Source organism: Heteronotia binoei, chromosome 15 (assembly GCF_032191835.1).
Source record: "Heteronotia binoei isolate CCM8104 ecotype False Entrance Well chromosome 15, APGP_CSIRO_Hbin_v1, whole genome shotgun sequence".
NCBI classification, from domain to species: domain Eukaryota; kingdom Metazoa; phylum Chordata; class Lepidosauria; order Squamata; family Gekkonidae; genus Heteronotia; species Heteronotia binoei.
Genome location: NC_083237.1, coordinates 40,182,550 through 40,201,747, shown reverse-complemented (window position 1 = coordinate 40,201,747; position 19,198 = coordinate 40,182,550). Strand labels below are relative to the sequence as shown.

Sequence of the window (19,198 nt, the reverse complement as noted above, 5' to 3'; positions counted from 1 at the left end):
CTAGAGATGGGAACTGGGAAAACGGTGTTTCATGTTGGTTTGTGGTTCATTTGATTGCCTGAATTGGTAGTTCATGTTGATTTGCAGTTTATTTGATTTTCCAAACTGGTTCATGGTTTATTTAGTTCAGGAGGCATAGAACAGCCCCCTCACAAGTTAGAGATGCCAATCTCATCAGAGGTCTTCAGCAGAATCTCCTCCACCCACCCTCCAAATTTGGTGACTATAACATTTGGAATGTCTATGTTGTAGTCCTCCAAAGCAGGTGTTTATGTTTATTTGATTTATATCCCACCCTCCCTGCCAAAGCAGACACAGGTGCTCCAGGAATCCTCAGCTTCAGCTCTCACAACAACTAGTTCTCCTCTCTTCATGCTACAAAGTGGAAGCAGTAGAGTCAGGGTGTCAGTTCCCATAGAGCAGAATGGTAGCTCTGTGATTGGCTCCCAGAGCTGCCAATCAAGCTATGGACAACTGCTATGGGTGCTATGTTGTGAGAGCTGAAGCTGAGGTTTCCCGGAGCACCTGTGTCTGCTTTCTAGAGCTTCCAGAAGTCCATCCCCAGCATTGCCCAGGAATTGATTGAATCAGCACCAAGCTATCTGGAAAAACAAACCACAAACATGAACCAAACAAACCATCAAGTTCATTTTCCAGTTCCAGCATTGTGTGACCAAATGAACCAGTTTGAAACAAACCATATGCCAGCCTTTTTTGGATTCAAACTGTGGTTCATTTTTTTTTTTCCGGGGAGGGGGGGAGTTCCTAGTTGCAGCCAACTCATGGCAACCCCATCTATGCAGTGTTCAGAACAAGAGACAAGCAGAGGTAGTTTTCCATTGTCTTCCTTTCAGTGCCAGATTAAACCCTGTGAAGTCCCCTAGGCAGTCAAAATCTTGGGACCCCCTCACAAATTATCTTAGAGTTGAAGTGCCTACCCCACTGCCTGTGGCCCGCACTGAAGCCTGCAGGCACCTTCTCAAAAGCCGTTTTGACAAAGCTTCAGGGGAGAGGCAGAGAGAGGCAAACTTGGCAATGATGCTAGCAGCAGCCTCACCAGGCAATCAGGAAAAGAATGGCTCAGTTGCTGGCTGTGTGTACAGGCTGGGAGGGCTCCAAGGAGGGTGAAAACTGGGGAGGGGGGGAGCCATCCTGTGGCCCATAAAGGCATGGGGGACCATAGGCCAGTGCCTACTTGGCCTGTTAATCCGACCCTGCTTCTTTTGTATAGCAACTCCTGTGTTCTTAGCAGCACTAACTTAGCCAGCCTTGCTTAGCTTCCAAGCGCTGATGAGCTCAGGTTAAGCTGGGCTATCAAGGCAGCTAGATTTTAACAAAGATATAGATAATGTGGGAGTGAGAACATTAAGGGATAGTCTTAGATACATTTTCACAGGGTTGCAGTCAATGGAGTAACTCCACAAACCTTATTCACATCATATCACAATGAAACTATCTCTATGTTTCAGGATTCCCAACAATTTGGAACCAATTTATATGGGAGCAAATCAAGGCCAGCAAAATTGGGGTAGGCATAACCCTGTTCACTTTGATTATCATGGTTTGCAGCCCAGTTTAGTTTGCTCAGAAATCACTTAACAAGGGCCACCAGTTATCACACATGCCTATTTTAGATAATGAATGTGTGCTGGTCAGTTACCAGCATGATAGAAATGTGGAGATAGGATGAGAAAAAAAATTCATATCCTTCCAAACAAATGTTTCTGGCTGAATATTTTTTTCAGAGCAGATTTTACCTCTTGATTTCTCAATGTATAGATCAGAGGATTCAAAACTGGAGTGACTGCACTGTACAATATAGTGATGATCATCTCTCTTTTAGCAGACTCCCCAACAGATGCAAGCAAGTAGTTGGAAAGAACTGGAACATAAAAAAGAGCCACAACAGTCAGGTGGGAGGCACAAGTAGAGAAGGCTTTCCAGCGACTCTTCCAGGACTGGACTTTGAAGAAGAGGAAGGATATGATGTACAAGTAGGAGAGAAAAGTGAGGAAGAAGCCACTCATAGCAATGCAGCCAGTAACAATATTAAGGAGGCTGAGGTTGAGGGTGGTGTTACTGCAGGCCAATTTTAACAGAGGTTTGACATCACAGAGGAAGTGCTGAACATGATTGGGGCCACAGAACCATAACTGAGAGGTTGCCACAGTATGCATCATGGCATGAAAAAAGCCAGCAACCCAGGTGGCCCCAGCTAACAGAAGGCAAGTCAATTTATTCATGATGACTGTGTAGCGCAGAGGGTTGCAGATAGCCACGTAGCGATCAAAGGCCATAACCCCTAGAAGGATGCCTTCACCACTGCCCAGGAAGTAAAAAAAAATGCAATTGAACCAGACATTCAATAAAAGAAATTGCTTGGTGTTCTGTTAAGAAGCCACTCAGCATTTTGGGCACAGTAACAGTGGAGTAGCACATGTCTAGGCAGGAGAGATTGCCCAGAAAAAAATACATGGGGGTATGTGTTGGTGTAATGAATCTATGTAAACCCAGTCTGACAGCTATGCTTTGACAGCTGGTGATCTAGCAGGCATGCTAGGTCACAATGACCTTATCAGCAGGCCGGTTTGAGCCGGCAGAAGCCAAGAGAAGAAACCTGCTGAGTCAGCATGACAGTGCCCAGCCAGGATTGGCTGGTAGAACTATAAGAAGACTGTGTGTGGACCACACAGGTCTCTCTCTGAGAGCTGGTGTGTAGGGCGGAGCACTTTGTCTGTTGGAATAAGATATTGGACTGCACTAGTGAGCACTTATTGTATATATCTGTAAATACACTATTTTGGCACTAGTTGCAGGTGTCTGGCTGATTTCTTTCCTGGAGCCCTGTGTCGGGCAGGTCACCAAGCTCACTCTGCTAACTCCCGCACCGACAGGGTTATGGGTCCAGGGCGGTTCCGCTGCGCGGAGGAGCACCGTGAGAGTTGAGCTGACCGAGAGTTTGGAAAGAGCCGGAGGCGAGGAACGCCGGTTGAAAGACAAAGCAGCACCAGCTATCTCATTTTGAGAGCCAGAGGGACGACGGCAGCCAGCTGTGTGGAGGAGTTGGCATCATGGCTCAGCAGCAGCTTGCAGTGCCCGTTGAGAAGCTCAACTCAGCCAACTACGCGGTGTGGAGCCTGAGAATGCAACACTACCTCAAGCATGAAGGGCAATGGCTGTTTGTGAGTAATCCCCCTGCAGCGTTATCTCCTGCCCAGACCGTGTTAGCCGATAAGGCACTGGCAAACATCGTGCTGGCTATAGGAGATGACCAGCTAGTATATGTGCATGGGAAGGACACTCCCAAGGCTGCCTGGGACGCGCTCAGTGGGGTTCATGTTAGTACCACTGCTGGCTCCCTCATGGCCTTGACTAGGAAAATGTTTCGCACCGTTATGCCAGCTGGAGGGTGTGTGAAAGACCACATCAAGAAGCTAACGGACTGTTTCGTTGAGCTTGAGGCCAGAGGCAAGACTGTAGCTCCCGATGACCGCGTTTACATTTTACTGTCATCGTTGCCGCCTGAGTTTACTCCCTTGATAACTTCCCTGGAGACAGTGGACGTAGCGACCCTGACGATGGAGTACGTCTGTGCCCACCTGCTTGATTTCCAAGAGAGGATTGCGGCAGTGAGCTGTCCGGGGGTGTCGGCCCAGGAGCGTGCGGCTATCGGCTCGTCCGGGAAGACAGCCAAGAGTGAGCCAGCTTTTGCTGCTGGCAAACGTCCAAAGGCTGAGAAAGAGGAGCCGACTGCAATGGCAGTCCGACGCTGCTATGGCTGTGGGTCGTCACAGCACCTGCTTCGAGCTTGCCCAGAGAGGGGGAAGCGGTGTGGATGGAGGCAGCGAGAGCGGAGGACCACCAGCCCGTGTGAGGAAGGAGCCCGGCTGGTCACGTCTGCAGTAGAGAGCACAGGGTCTGCCTGGATTTTAGACTCTGGGGCAACGAGCCATCTCTGCTGCAAGAAGGAGTTGTTGAACAATATTGACATTCCTGAACACAGGCATGTTAGATTAGCTAACGGGACCACTGCCAATGCTACTTGCTCAGGCAATGTGAAATTTCCTGTGTTAAATTGCACTTTGCAAAATGTGTTATGTGTACCCTCACTACAGTCAAACCTGCTAAGTGTTAGCACGCTAATTGACCAGGGATACCGGGTGAGGTTTGAAAGGACCTGCTGTAAAATCCTGGGAGGTGGGGGAAAGTTGCTTGTAACTGGAAAAAGAGAAGGTAAAATATATGTGGTCCAGAATGAATGTGCCCAGGTGGCACAGGTGTCAAATGAGCCTGTGCACAATAAGTGTATACATTTACTTCACCAGAGACTGGGGCACTGCGGGTTTAGAGCGTTGAAAAAAACCCTGGAGTTGGTGCCTAGTCTAAAAGTGAAACCTTGCAAATGTTACTTGAATTGTCAGGTCTGCAAGAAGACCAAAAGCAGGGCATGCGCTGTTTCTAAGGAGAGCACGAGAGAAAGTGAGCGTGCCCTAGAGCTAGTTCACTTAGACGTGATTGGCCCATTGCCAAAAAGTCTGTCGGGGAGGAGGTACTGCTTAGTGGCCACAGACGACCACACGAGGTACTCTTGGGTCTTTGCTATGGTACAGAAATCTGCAGTGTACAAGACATTCATAAAATGGGTCAAAGCAGTTGAGAGGCAATTAGGTGTAAACCTCCTGGCTATTCAGACCGACAGAGGGGGGGAATTCTTATCAAATGAATTGAAATGTTGGCTGGAGAACAAGGGCATTGCCCACCGTTTAGTGAACCCAGCCACGCCCCAAGAAAATGGGAAAGAATATGGGCTAGCAGAGCGCACAGGAGCTGTGTTGCAAACGATAATGTACAGCATGCTTGAAGATGCAAGGTTGCCAATTTGCAATTGGGCTGAGGCTATGTACTGTGCTGTGTTTGTGCATAATCGTGTTTGGTGTAAACCTGTAAATGATTTGCCCTATAGGAAGCTGTATAACAAGTGTCCAGATTTAAAATTTTTGAGAGTCTTTGGGACACAGGCTCGGGTTGGCGTCCCCTCCGAGAGCAGCAGGGAGGGGGATGTCCGGGCAGAGAGCCTGACTTTTCTGGGCTACAAGCCAGAAGCCAGGTGTTATCGCTTCTGCGATAAGAGAAAGAAAATAATCCTTAGTGAAACTGCCCAGTTTAATGAGGAGTCCAGCTGGGCAAGATTACACTCCCCGAAGAAACAATTTGTACTGCTGCCAGCAACTGATAACGGTGCTGGAGTCCTGCCAGAGGTAATTAAGCAGGAACATTCTCCCGACCGGGAACTGGCAAGCAGAGGCTCAGAGAAACGTGAGCTCCAAGGTGGTTCAGAGCCTGAGATAGAGGGTCAGGAGGTGGAGTGTGAAAGTCAGGAGGTGCAACCTCTAACCACAGGGGCAGAACAACCAGCCCAGGAGGTGGGAACAGATCAGCCTGAAGAAGATAAGGCCGGTCCTAGCACAGAGCCATGGGTGTCTGCTAGAACCACAAAAGGCAAACCTCCTGCCAGGTATAAGGTGCCCTATGTCACTCTGACAGTTAAACCAGACCCACCTGGGTTTGGAGGAATGCTGAAAGAAAAGGCTAAGAAGTGGAAGGCCTGGGTGGCAGAGTGCGAGGCAAAGAACAGGGAGGCTGAAGCCAAACGCCAGAAGGAGCTGGCTGACCAGGACAGTGATGATATTTTTTATCACCAAGACGAGTGCCTGGACTGGTAATTACAAATGTGTAAATATGAAATGTATGTTACTGACTGCAAGTGAACATGAAAACTGTGTACAGTGGTTGGGTGTACTGGGTTCAATAGATTAGGAGGTGTGTTGGTGTAATGAATCTATGTAAACCCAGTCTGACAGCTATGCTTTGACAGCTGGTGATCTAGCAGGCATGCTAGGTCACAATGACCTTATCAGCAGGCCGGCAGAAGCCAAGAGAAGAAACCTGCTGAGTCAGCATGACAGTGCCCAGCCAGGATTGGCTGGTAGAACTATAAGAAGACTGTGTGTGGACCACACAGCTCTCTCTGAGAGTTGGTGTGTAGGCGGAGCACTTTGTCTGTTGGAGTAAGATATTGGACTGCACTAGTGAGCACTTATTGTATATTTCTGTAAATACACTATTTTGGCACTAGTTGCAGGTGTCTGGCTGATTTCTTTCCTGGAGCCCTGTGTCGGGCAGGTCACCAAGCTCACTCTGCTAACTCCCGCACCGACAGTATGGAGTCGAGGCTCAGCTATAGCTACAGTCAGAATTCGGCCCCTTCCCAGCCGGGCGGTCCATCGACCGCTGAGGCTGGGGGCCGCCCATTGCCTCCCCGCGTGGATGCGAGGCAATGGTCTTGTCCCATGGGGGAGGGGGCAAGGAGCGGCCTTAAGAGGCCACTCCCACCCCCTCATACACAGTTTGATTTTGCTCTCGGCCTGGTCAGTCGCACCTTACCGGAGCTGACTGCGGGCCTGGGAGAGCGAAGCGTCACGGGAACCTCTGAGCCGGGAGGCGTCGTCGGCATCGGCTTTGAGGACGCATTACGGCTTTCGGCCGTCGGCAGCCCGGGCGTCATTGTGAGAGAAGCTTTGTGAGGCTGTATTTGCAGCTGGGGCGGCTGCAGGCGTCTTTTTGGGCGCAGGCGGTTTGTGTAGCCGGCCACGAGGACGGGCCTTGGAGGTTGTGTTTTGTGAGGCCGCGAGGACTTTCTGGGCCTTTCGACTGATTCAGCCCTTCTCTCCCCCCTCCCCTCCTGGCTCCTTAAGGCCTTGGGCATGCCAGATTGAAAGGGGCAGGCTGGCGGGCCGTGTAGGGAAGGGTTGTGGGTGGAGGAAGACACCCCACGAAGGCCGCGGCGGTTGCGGCGGGGAGGCAGTGTGGGTCCCTGAGGAGCATTTTTTATTTCATTTAGGCATCAAACCCCACACCCACCCCATTACTGTTCCTTAGGACCTTTGTCAGGCCAGATAGAAGGGGGCAGGCCGGCGAGCCTGTTGAAGGGGTCGTGGGGGGTTGAGACAGAGGCCTGGACTTAGCCTTGGCTGGTGTAGGTGCCCTTATTGAAAGGTTAGTGGAGGGTGGCGCTTTGTGGTACCCCCCCCCCCCCCGTAAAACCCACATGCATACCTTACTGATCCGCCCAGGGTGGGGCTCATAAGGCGTATAGTATATAAAAAAATGGGGCCTAAGAAGGGCCAAGGCAACAAAAAGGGCAAGCAGCCCGCAAAGCGACCTTCAAAAACACCGCCCCCAGAACTTCCCCCGCCTGAGGAAGGGGAGGAGGCCCAAACCAGGCAAGCCATTATGGACCAATTGGCAGCCTTGGAGGAGGCAAGGGGAGTGGCTGGCCCTTCTAGGAGGGTCACAAATCTTTTAGGGTCAGGTAGGGCAGCCACCATCTCCTTTCAGAAGGAGGTGCTGGCCCGGCTTTCTGTGTTGCAGGGAGCAGAAGGAAACAGTGGTGTGACGAACGAGGGAGTGCCGCTAGAGGACGAACAGAGGGAGGAACCCGAGGCTGTGGTGGTGGTGCCGCCGGTGAGCGAAGGTAAGTTACCTGCACCGCAGCAGGGAGTGGCATGGCCATGGGGCCCTTGGGGGCCCAATGTAGCATCGGGTTCCAGGCCGGTGGGAGGAACCCAGGCGGTAGGGGCCAACTATTTGGGGGCGGTGCCACTTATGGGGCAGCAGGCAGCCCCGGGTTTCCTGTCACAGGCTGGTACTTCATCTTCGACTCCAGTTTCTGAAAGTTCTTGGGTACCTTGGGGTCTAGCCCCAGGGAGCAGTGGTTATGGAGCCGGCCTCGGGGCCGGTGGTCAGGGGCTGGCGACGGGTGTGTTACCTTGGGGATGGCAGCAGTCCCCGTCCACGTCTTTACCGTGGGCTGCGCAGCAGGTGGGTTTCTGGGGGTTCCCATCCCATCCACCAGTTCCTTACAGTGCATTGGAATTTCATGCTTTGCCTTTTGGGGACCCTGCCATGCCCTTAGGCGACCATCTTACCGCCGCGACTAGGGAGAAAATCCTTAAAGGTGAATATGTAGATGTATTTAGCCTTCTGTATAGGCAATTGGAAAAGAAATCAAAGGACGAGCTTGACGAAAAAGACAGAGAAGCTCAAGCGTTGGAAAGTAGATAGAACATGGGCAAATTGGCTGCCCGGTTTCCTCATTTATGCGGGCGTTATCGCTAGGGCCCAACCATGGAGAGCAGCACCGTTGTTCCAGTACTGCGACATTATATACAGGGCATATAATGACTTTGCTGGTGGGGCGTGGCTCCAGTACGACAAACAGTTCCGTATGCGGGTGGCAGTTAATCCTTGTCTCCAGTGGAATCAGATTAACCAGCAGCTTTGGCTGCAGCTTATGGCGCCCGCAAAACCAAATGCAGGGAAGCGATCTGATAGCGGCCATTTGATTCAAAAGACATTGACAACAAATTTTACTGGTGCCCGCGCAGCCGCGGGGTAGTCGGTTCAGCCACGGCTGCTTTGCTGGGAGTTCACCTCCCAAGGCTCGTGCGCCAGGAAGGCCTGTAAGTATAAGCACGAGTTCCCGATTTGTGGAGGCCCTCACGCCTTCACTGCCTGTACCAGGTCCAAACAAAGGTGGCCTAATAAGCGGACAGGCGGCGGGCCTCAGCAGCACCCTTCAAAAGGGTCCCAGCCCCATTCGGCTGAGGGTTCTTAGGCAGTTGTTACATGTTTATCCTCATTCGAACGACGCGCATTACCTGTTCGAGGGGTTCTTATTTGGTTTCAGAATCCCATATCAAGGTCCCCGGACCCCGTTCTTTTCCGCTAATTTGCGTTCGGTTAAGGGTTTTGAGCGCATCATGAGGGAGAAGATCAGAAAAGAGTGTGTTGAAGGTAGGGTATTAGGCCCGTTTAAGTCCCCCCCTCTACCGAACTTGAGGGTATCCCCCTTGGGAGTGGTTCCTAAGAAGGCAGCAGGTGAATATCGGTTAATTCACCATCTTTCTTATCCCAGGGGTCGATCTGTGAATGATGCAATCCCGGCTGAGCTTTGTTCGGTGAAATTTACTTCTTTTGACCAGTACAGATAGTTCGCCGGTGTGGGAGGGGTGCTGAGTTGGCGAAGTGCGATATAAAATCGGCTTTTCGCCTTCTCCCAGTTCACCCCGGGGACTTTGAATTGTTAGGTTGTGCTTTCGAAGGGAGTTATTATGTTGATAGGGCACTGCCTATGGGGTGTTCAGTTTCCTACGCCGCGTTTGAGCGTTTTAGCACTTTTTTGGAATGGGCATTGCATTTTAGAATGGGGATACAGGACACGGCTCAGTATTTAGATGATTTCCTTTTCGTGGGCCCCGCGGGTTCCGGGCAGTGCCTTTCGTTGTTAACGGCCTTCGTGGATTTAACTGAGGAATTGGGAGTACCGTTGGCTGCGGAAAAAACCGAGGGCCCAACTACGGTTCTTACCTTTTTGGGCATCGAGTTGGATACGGTGCGTCAGTTTTCAAGGCTGCCCAAGGACAAGCCAGTTAGCCTGTTAACACAGGTCCGAGCGGTGTTGGTTAAGCGTAAGGTCACCTTATTGGAGCTACAGCAGCTGGTGGGTCATTTGAACTTCACTTGTAAGGTAGTGGCTCTGGGCAGGGCCTTTTTGAGGCAATTCTGCGACGGAATGGCCAACCTGCGCTTGCCGCATCATTTTACCCGTGTTACGAGGGAGATGCAAGAGGACCTTGCGGTCTGGGAAACATTCTTAAAGGACTTCAACGGCATTTCTTTCTGGGGTGCGGATATGCAGCTTGAGGCCGAGTTACAGATAGTTTCAGATGCCACCGGTTCCATTGGTTTCGGGGTCTATTTCCGGGGGCACTGGTGTGCTGAGCGATGGCCGCAGGATTGGTTGGGTTCCGAGTTGTGCCAGAACTTTACGTTCCTTGAATTCTTTCCGATTGTCATTGCCATTTTTCTTTGGGGTGAGGCTTTGGCCAATTGCTCAGTGCACTTCTGGTGCGACAACATGGCTGTTGTTCATGTTGTTAACAGTTTGACATCCAAGTCCCCCACGGACATGCGGCTTGTTGGGGCGTTTACGTTATGCTGTTTAAAACTGAATATCTTGTTTTTGGCTAAGCACATTCCTGGCACTTGTAATGGGTGGCGGATGCTCTGTCTCGCCAACAGATGGACCGTTTCCGTCAATTAGCCCCGGAGGCCGACCTGTTGCCCGAGCGCATCCCGGCGGAATTATGGCAGATTGGAGGGAAGAAGTGAGCCGGGCAATCCATCTTGCCATAGCGCCCAGCACTCAAAGGTCGTATGACCGGGCGGCTAGCCAGTTTTTGGTTTTCAGAAAGGGGGCAGGATTACCTGAGGTGTGGCCCATTCCTGTTGAGCAGTTGTTACAGTTTTGTGTGCATCAGAAGCAAAGGGGTCTTTCAGTGAAATCTATTCGGGGCCAGCTGGCGGCACTGGCTTTTACGAGCAACGCCAGAGGGCATGGCGATGCGACTAAGGATTTTTGCATACAAAAAATGCTGGAAGGTTGGTCCCGTGAATCTGGACCCCGGGTTGATGGTAGGCAACCTATCTCGCCATCTATCCTCAGGGGGCTTCATGCCTCTTGGGCTCTTGTTTGTGGGTCAGCTTATGAGGAGGCACTCTTCCACGGTGCCGCATTGACGGCCTTTTTTGGGGCCTTTAGAGTACCGGAGCTGGTAACACTCTCCCGCAATGATGTTTCTGCAAGGGGCCTGCAGTTTAAAGATGTTAGTTTATTCAGCGACCGGGTGGCGTTCCGGGTCCGCCGTTCAAAGACACGGCTGCACAATGACGGTCGGAACTTGTGCGGAGCGTAAGTTATGCCCAGTGGCTGCAATCAAGCATTACATTGAATGGCGTGGATCATTGGACGGCCCCTTTTTCCGCCATGTCAATGAGGCACCTTTGACGAAGTACCAATTTTGAGCCATCACGAGTAGAGCTTTGAAACATTTGGGCCTCGGGGGTCGCAAATTTGGTACCCATTCCTTCAGAATCGGTGCAGCTTCCACAGCCGCAGCGTTGGGCTATGGAGGAGAGGACATTCGTCAACTGGGGCGTTGGAAGTCTGGGGCTTACCGTGCTTATATTCGGCCTTTGCGGTCTTAGGATGGTCTTCCTACACCGATACCACGGGGAATGTTTGAGGCTGGTTATGTTATTCATCCCTAGTTCAGCAGTTCTAATAGTTTTTTCTTCTAGGTGCTGTGGCTGGCGACGAGAGGAAACGGATCCTTATATGCGGCCACAGCATTGTGTTTGGGCGGCACATCAGGCCCGACGGACGCCGACCGGTTTGCAGCTGGGCCTGAGCGACAGAGCTGTAATTACATGGCAGGGCCGCCGTGGTATGAGGTGGCCTGGACTCCTCCCCCTTTTGTTCAGGGACCGGGGTGGCCCTCCTCCACAGATTTTGGTAATACATTTGGGGGAGAACGACTTGGGTCTGATGAAGGGGAAGGCCCTTTCGATTCAGGCTCAGTCGGATCTGGCTTTGATCGGCAATAGGTGGCCTGGTGTCCTTATCATATGGTCGGCCATGCTGCCGCGCCGCGTTTGGCGGACCAGTTGGGACCCAGCTGGTTTGGAGCGCGCCAGGATAAAAGCCAACAGGGCTTTGCACAAATCCCTCTGTGGTGGTCTCGGAGGTTACATGCCCCATCCTTTTATTCAATCTAATATGCCGGAATTGTACAGAGAGGATGGGGTCCATCTGTCAGAGAAGGGCAATGAGCTATTTTTAGCCGACTTACGGCAAGGGCTTGTTCGGGTGTTATAGTTTGGGGTACAGCGGCCTAAGCAGAGGCTTGGCGCTGTCCGTGGCAGTTTGTGGTTGGGATTATGTTTTGGGGATTGGTGAGCTCCCGTAGCATCGCGCCATTTTGGTGCATGGCTTCCCTGGGGGACCGTTAAGCTGTACGGCCCAAGGTTGGCTCCAGGGAGTCTATGGGATCCCGGCACGCGGAGAGTGTCCGCATCCCAGGCTGCACGGCTGTGGGGATGGCGGAGCTCAGGTGAGCGGTGATCATGTTGCCGCGCCGGCTGGGTCTGAGCCGTTGGGTTGGCTCATACCCGGGGCTCTGGGGGCTCGCCCAGTTTCAGGTCAAGGAGGTGGTCGGGTTGACCCCTGGCTTGATCTGTCCCCATGTTTTGCCCTTGCCGTTAAGTTTAATAAAGTGGCCCTTTAATCCAATCCGGTGTTTGTCTCGTTATTCTGCCTGGGGGGGCAATGGCTCCATTCCCCAGCAAACTGGCCCGGTAGAGAAGAAGAAACATCACAAAGAAAGTGTACTGCTCTCTGTGTTCATGTGTAAGACCCAGGAGAATGAATTCATGCACTTCAGTTCGGTTCTCCATTGCTGTGGAAATAAAAACAACAACAGCAAAGCCCAGTTACTTCTTTCCTAATAGAATGGAAGTCTTTGAAAAAAAATAAACTGTTACAGGGTTAGTTATGACTCTTTGAGTCAGTTACTTAACACTTGAGTAGCATATAAACATAAAACATGCTTTCTTGTTTTAGTGCTCCAGTTACATATTTACATCTGGCACATTCATAATGCAGTATGTACTCAGGTGTTGAAATACAAAAAAGTTTGACAATCCTCTAGATAGCTTGTTTCCAATAATAATAATGGAATCGTATAATAATCAATTGTTGTGGGAATAACTTCACCAAAGCAGAGTTAAATCAAGTCAGCACTGACTGGTCATCAAGAAAATATTTAGTGGCACATTATGAATTTTAAATTTCATGTTAGAATGTTAAAATATTAGGTAAAAGCCCATAGGAATGATTTAGGAAGAATCTCAGGATAGGTCCAGATGGCCAGTATAAGCTGCCTCAGGGACGTCCCACAAATCAGAATCAAAATCAGGCAACAGAAGAAAGACAGCGGTGTTGCCCTTTTCCTATTCAAACATTTGATGCCATGACTGCCATTTCATATCATTTCTCATTTAACAAATGTAGCTAATCTATTGCTGGAGAAGCCAGCCCCAAAGAACGTATATTCTGATTCAAGACGTGTTTATGCCATTCCAAATCTTGTAATGTCTGCCTTCTCCTGTTGAGAGCTTGTTGAACATTTTGTTTGTTTTCCCTCTTTCTGTCATGTTTCTTGTCTGCCTGTAAATTCTTATATCCTGAAAGGCTTTCTGCTACTTAAGAATTAAGTTTTTATTTGTTGTTTTTGCATTTCAGTTTTTCAAGAGAATTGATAGAATGTGACACTGCATGGATGTAACTGGTGCATTTTTCCAGTTCTGCTAACATTTGAGACCTTTGTTAGAAAGTGAGTGTTATTGCCTGGAGACATAAATTGATCAATGTTATGCAGAACAGAGTTGGGGTTGGTTCCATCCATTGATTTCAATAAGTCTATGCTCAGGAAAATGTCAGGATGTGATGTCATCCCATGGATTGGTAACAACTCGGTACTTGCATGGGGGACTATCTTTACCTTTTTATACGCAGATATGTTTGTAAATTATTGGGATTTTTTGTAAGATTCTGTACTGCTGGGGGAGTAAATGTAATTGAACTGTAAGGATTGTGCTATAAGTAAATATGCATAACATCCGGCTGCAACTTTAAAAAAAATGGCTCTACTGTCCGTGACCCAGGATCTGCTTTTTGTCAGACTGAGGACAATTATATATATTTCTAAAAATCAATTTCAATTTTTTATTTGGGAGTAGATGTTCTAAATGCACTTATACCACATTACCGGTTGTGCCAAATGTTTCTTATTTTAATAACAAACCATATTTTATTAAAATATTTAAACCCTGAAATTCAGACTTCCGTTAGGAAAATATCAGTGCTGCTGAAATAGTAACAATAAAAACCAAACAATGCTAAATAAATGCATTAATCTGGAACCTGTCTCTTTTGTATACATCATCAACAGACCTCTCTCCTTTGATAATATTCATCCATTTTGCTACAGATGTTCCCACAACTGAAGAGGCAAGATGCTAAGTCTTGTCTTGTGGCTGTCATCTCCACACATAATTCCTGTCACAGTTTCTCCAACAGTGACATCATAATTAAAAATTATTAGGCGTCCTTTTATAAGGACATGGAGAGAAAAGTACTCATTTAATAATCTCTGCAAATCTAGCTGCTGTTAACGATACAAAGCAATGAGGAAATGGTTCAGCCTTACACATATGGGGCGACCTTTTACATTGCAATTCTGAACAGAGTTACATCTTTCTATGTCTACTGAGTCAATGCATGCACAATGAAATAACTCTTCGGACTGCACTGTCATGCACCTTTAAAAACATGAAGGCAGCATTTTTAAATAAAAAATAATAGAACGAAATAAAACACAGAAATAAGTAATAGTATATCAGAATAAACCCATGGGTAACACACCATGCAGATATAGAATTTATTAATCCAATGGCTAATGACCCAGAATAGATCAATTAACCTGTAGGTCAACCACACTTACATCAACAGGTCTCACCTTAATCTTTATGTTTGTGGCAGCAAACCTTGCCATAGCAATACTAGTTTATCTTAATATGACACGAAGCTTGTGCTTAGCTCATAATTTCTCCTTTTCTGCAAACACCACCATACAGGGAGAACACAGGACCAAGGATTCATATAGCTTGCAATGATCGAACCCACAGACCGAACACTTAATAGTATATCAAAACATATTTTCCCCCTGGGAGTTTTACCTGTGTGGATTATTTTCTTTTTTTCATACGAGACTTAAACTAGTCTGTAAAATAAATTAGTCTGTAACCAAGAGATGCAATACTCCACAAGTAGCAAACTTATCCACAGAATATAAAAATACTCATTGATCACTTTGATCTATTATAAAAGGTTAATCTCTGATTAAGGGGAGAAATTATTTTCAAGTGATTTAACCCCTTGGATATGGAATGTCAAAAGAGTTCCTTTTGTTTTTAAAACATGAAGAATTGATTAGGTCTCTGGAGAAACAGTAACTGTTAAAATCCTAAGCATTACCACAGCAATGCTAAGGTACATTTATAAGTAGCTAAAATAAACCACTTAAAAAGCATACCCATTTGTCTCAGGATAAAATCTGGGATTGGGGGGACAAGGATGTGCATTCAGTGTTTCTGAGCTAAATTAGTACCAAAATCATGCCCTTTTGGCATGATTCTGGCATTAATTGAACTGAATCAGATTCTCTGATCTGATTCAGTTTACAGATAATTTGGAAATCCCAAATTTCTCAGCTCCACTATACCTTTGGGGGCATTATAGCCAATGGCCAAGCTCCTACAGTATATCCAGTGAGCCAGAAGGGAGGGGGTTTGAGGTAGAGGCACCAAATTTGCAGTGCAGCTGAAGGAACTTTTCCCCCAATTGACTCAAAGTTTCAAAGAGATCGGATCAGAGGGTCCAATTCCATGGACACCCAAATAGCATACCCCGATCCTCCATTGTTTCCAGTCAGTGGGGGAAAAGTAAGGCAGGCATAAAACAAGCCCAGCAGATTCTCCCAGAGAGTCTCTGCAGTAGAAAGTAAGGTGTGGGGAGGGGGCATGTTTGCAAGGCCAGATACAGAACCAGTGCAATGTGCCCAGCAGATCCAGTGCCACTGTGGCACTGCCAAAACCCAAGAGGACTTAAGGCAAATTTGAGAATCTCTGAAAGGGGTGGGGCATTTCTATAAGGACAGCAGAACTAGTGCCCAGTAACAGAACCCAATGCTAACCTACTGGTGCTTTGTGGTGGAACCCAGTGCCAACCTACTACAGCCCAGTAGCAGAAGCCAGTACCATTGTGACAAATGCAGTCCAGCTCAACAGGACTGATGTCAACAGAACCCAGTGTCAGACGATGGGATCTCAAATCAACCAGACCTTGAATTGTTGCAAAGTTAGGCTTTATTTGATAATCCATAAACATCGAGACGAAGGAAGATTGAGACTGATACGTTGTAGCATTAGAAGGCATGCTATATTGGGTTACATCAAAGTTAACTATACAAAGCCACAATTCTAAACGTTGCTGAGTTGAGGTGCAAAGATTCACATGGTCTCCGTCTCTTATCTTATTGTTACTGTTAGTCTTCCAGGGATGGCCAGGCGGCTGTCCCTGGAGGCGCTTTATCTTCAAAGAGGGAATTTCTGCCTTTGTTAGTATCAAGGGGAGAAATGTTCACATCAAGCATTGGCAACAATCTATAACTCTCTACTTTGATATGCAAGGTCTTTTCTCATGGTTAGTAACAGCGTTTCAAGATGGCAACAGTTCAGATAAGCATTTTATTCAGGAAAGTTACATCGGCTGACACCCAGTGCCATTGCGGCAAATGGCAACTCAACATTGCTGGGGTTTTGCATACTTGGCTGGCCCTCGTTCAAGTGAGATAAAAAAAAGTGTTTACCCATCGTTAAATTTTGAGTGTTCTTCTGGGCTTCTACTGCCCTTGTTTCTGCCGAACAAAATTAAAAATTATGTCAGATTATCTTGTGTGACATTGGTTTGTTCTGTTGCTGCCACATTGGCACTGCTGCTTGGCACTAGTAGGTAGCAAATGTAGTCCAGAAATAAAATGTCAAATCATGCTGTGTCATGAAATTTCAGAACTGTAGATACAGTTTGACATGACCTAGATGGCTCAGGCTAGCCCTATCTTGTCAGAAGCTAAGCAGGGTCAGCACTGGTTGGTACTTGGATGAGAGACAATTAAGAGAATCCAAGATTGATATGCAGAGGCAATGGCAAACCATCTCTGTGCCATGCCGTGCCTTGAAAACCCTAAAGGGACACCATAAGTTGGCTCTCCCTGTTCCCCAAACTCTGCCTTCCCTGGAATCCACCCCTATATCTCCAGAAGTTTCTACTCCAGGATTGGCAATCCTATCTGGAACATGTGTGTACTTAAACATTTGACCATAATCTTTCCCACTGCTTTATTAGTATATCATGTCCAAAATTCTTAGCCCATATCACAATGAACCTCTTTCCATGTTTCAGAATTCCCAACAATCTAAAACTGACTTATATGAGAGAAAATCAAGGCAAGCAAAACTGGAGTAGGCATAAACCTGTTCACTTTGATTATCATGATTTGCAGGCCAGTTTAGTTTGCCCTGAAGTCACTAAACAAGGGCCATCATCTATCACATATGCCTGTTTTAGATAATGAATGCATCTTGGTCAGCTCCCAGCATGAATGAAATGTGGGGACAGAAAACAGAGAGCAAGAAAATAAATTCAGTTTTTATAATTCTTATTGATTTTAACTATAAAAAGAGAAAGCATATGCAAAGATACAGAAACAACAAGAGGGAAGGGTGAGTACAAAATGGGAAACCAGAAACAAAGAAAGCTACATATATATATATCAGTTTCATTTCTACCTCAGAACAAGATACCCGGTTCTTTCTACCTGCAAGTATTAAATTTTCCCCATATATTCTACCTTCCTCATTTTCCATTATACATTTTTTACTAATCTCTTATTTAAAATAGAAATCTAAACTATTCTTCCTCAGCACATATAGATACAAAAAGTCAGAGAGATCACATCACAAATCTAACTGGCTAAGTTTAACCATATTAAAAGTACAAGTTGGCATTATTTTAACAACATCATCATTTGGATAAGCATAGAAAACAAATATCTCTTTATCCTTCTAACTTACTTATTTCAAGCAAAGAGAGAGAGAAAAAAACAAATTTAAAGTAACATTAAAAGTAGAGAGATAAAGAAGTGTTAAACAAAAAAAACATAATAGTTTATCTGTCTTAGTATAAACAGTTTCTCCAAACAAACATATTAAGAACAGATCTACCAGATTAAAAAATAATTGTGTTGTCTGCCTTCTTACGAATTGATCAAAATTAATTTTTTATTTATGTAAAATTCTTTTTAAAGCTTTTGGATACTGTAACTCCTATATCCATATTGCTGAGATGGACCAACCTAATATCTCACTTGGCTTTTTAAAATCGCATATCAGTTCTTATTAAGAGTTCCATATTAGCCAATTAGCTACAGAGAGAAAAATAATTTTAAATCCCTTCTTCTTGAAAGTTTTCCATGTCTTCATTTTTTTGCTGAAATATGCCTCCTCTCTCCTTAGTGTGTACGTCCCTCTCTGTAAGAATGACAAGGTTCCCACACTGCCAATTCCTCTCAGAGAAGCTTTAAACAGTCTTAATTTCCAGTCTTCTTTATAAACTGTGCCATCAGGTTTCATTTTGTTTCTCTTCAGCTCCTTTCCAATGGATCTTTATCCTTTTGCCCAAATTCCACATTCACCGAGATCTTTTTATCACTCTGCTCATAAAGATTTGTTTCGCTACCTTTCAAAATAAAAGCTCCCATTTGCTTTTTTTATCAACTCTGTTAGTGAACCAAGGTTTTGTTTTAGAGAAATTATGGTATCATATTTTTTAATGAAACATTTCACATTGCAATGCCATTTTTCTCCACAGAATAACTCAGTCTAGTAATCAAAGTTGAGAAATAACTCAGAAATCCAGTTAGTCTATCCTTCCAATTCTCCTTCAGCCATGTGTTTTGATTATTGCCATTTCAATTCCACTTAGCCAACAAATACAAATCTCTCTAAAATATATCTCGTTTTTGTTCAGACCAAATTATAACCAAATGGTGATCTCTTTATCACTTATTCAGTCATAAACCGGGTCGATTTAAGTATCTATATTCAGTCTAATTCATATTATTGAAAATGCTCAAAGTTGTTCTTTGTCTTTTGGAAGCTGGTCTCATAGAAAAGTGGTGGTGGTGGTGGGGATTCACTTCTTTCCCTTCCTTTGAATGGTCCTGTTTGTTGTTATGTAAAATGACCCATTAGCCAATGGTATTGAATAGCAAACGTGCTTGCAGAGTAGAATTGCAGTACTTAAGGTAGAAAAGTGATGCATCAGAAGCTTGTTAGAAGAAAGAAAAGCAAGCAGTCGGGTGCTCACCTCTTTCAGCTGTAATGGCAATTGGCGGTGGAGCACTGGAGCACACAAAAAGGACAGAGAACAGCTGCTGCTATAACCCTGGCTTTCTGCAAAGCCCCATACTAAAAGGAAACCCCTCCAGGGTCTCCCTAGAGATGCCGTGGCTGCGGCACCTCTCCAACCGCCTGATTCAGGGAGGCTGCTAGAGACAAGCTCCGTGAACCCCTACTGAGCTTAAAGCAACAAAGCCTGGAAGTCAAGAAAATAAAT

General features: G+C 46.7%; 1 pseudogene; it reads right to left on the bottom strand.

Moving 5' to 3' along the window:
* Positions 1-1,693: 1,693 nt before the first annotated feature.
* Positions 1,694-6,565, bottom strand: LOC132583519 (olfactory receptor 12D1-like; annotated as a pseudogene).
* Between the last annotated feature and the right edge of the window lie 12,633 nt (positions 6,566-19,198).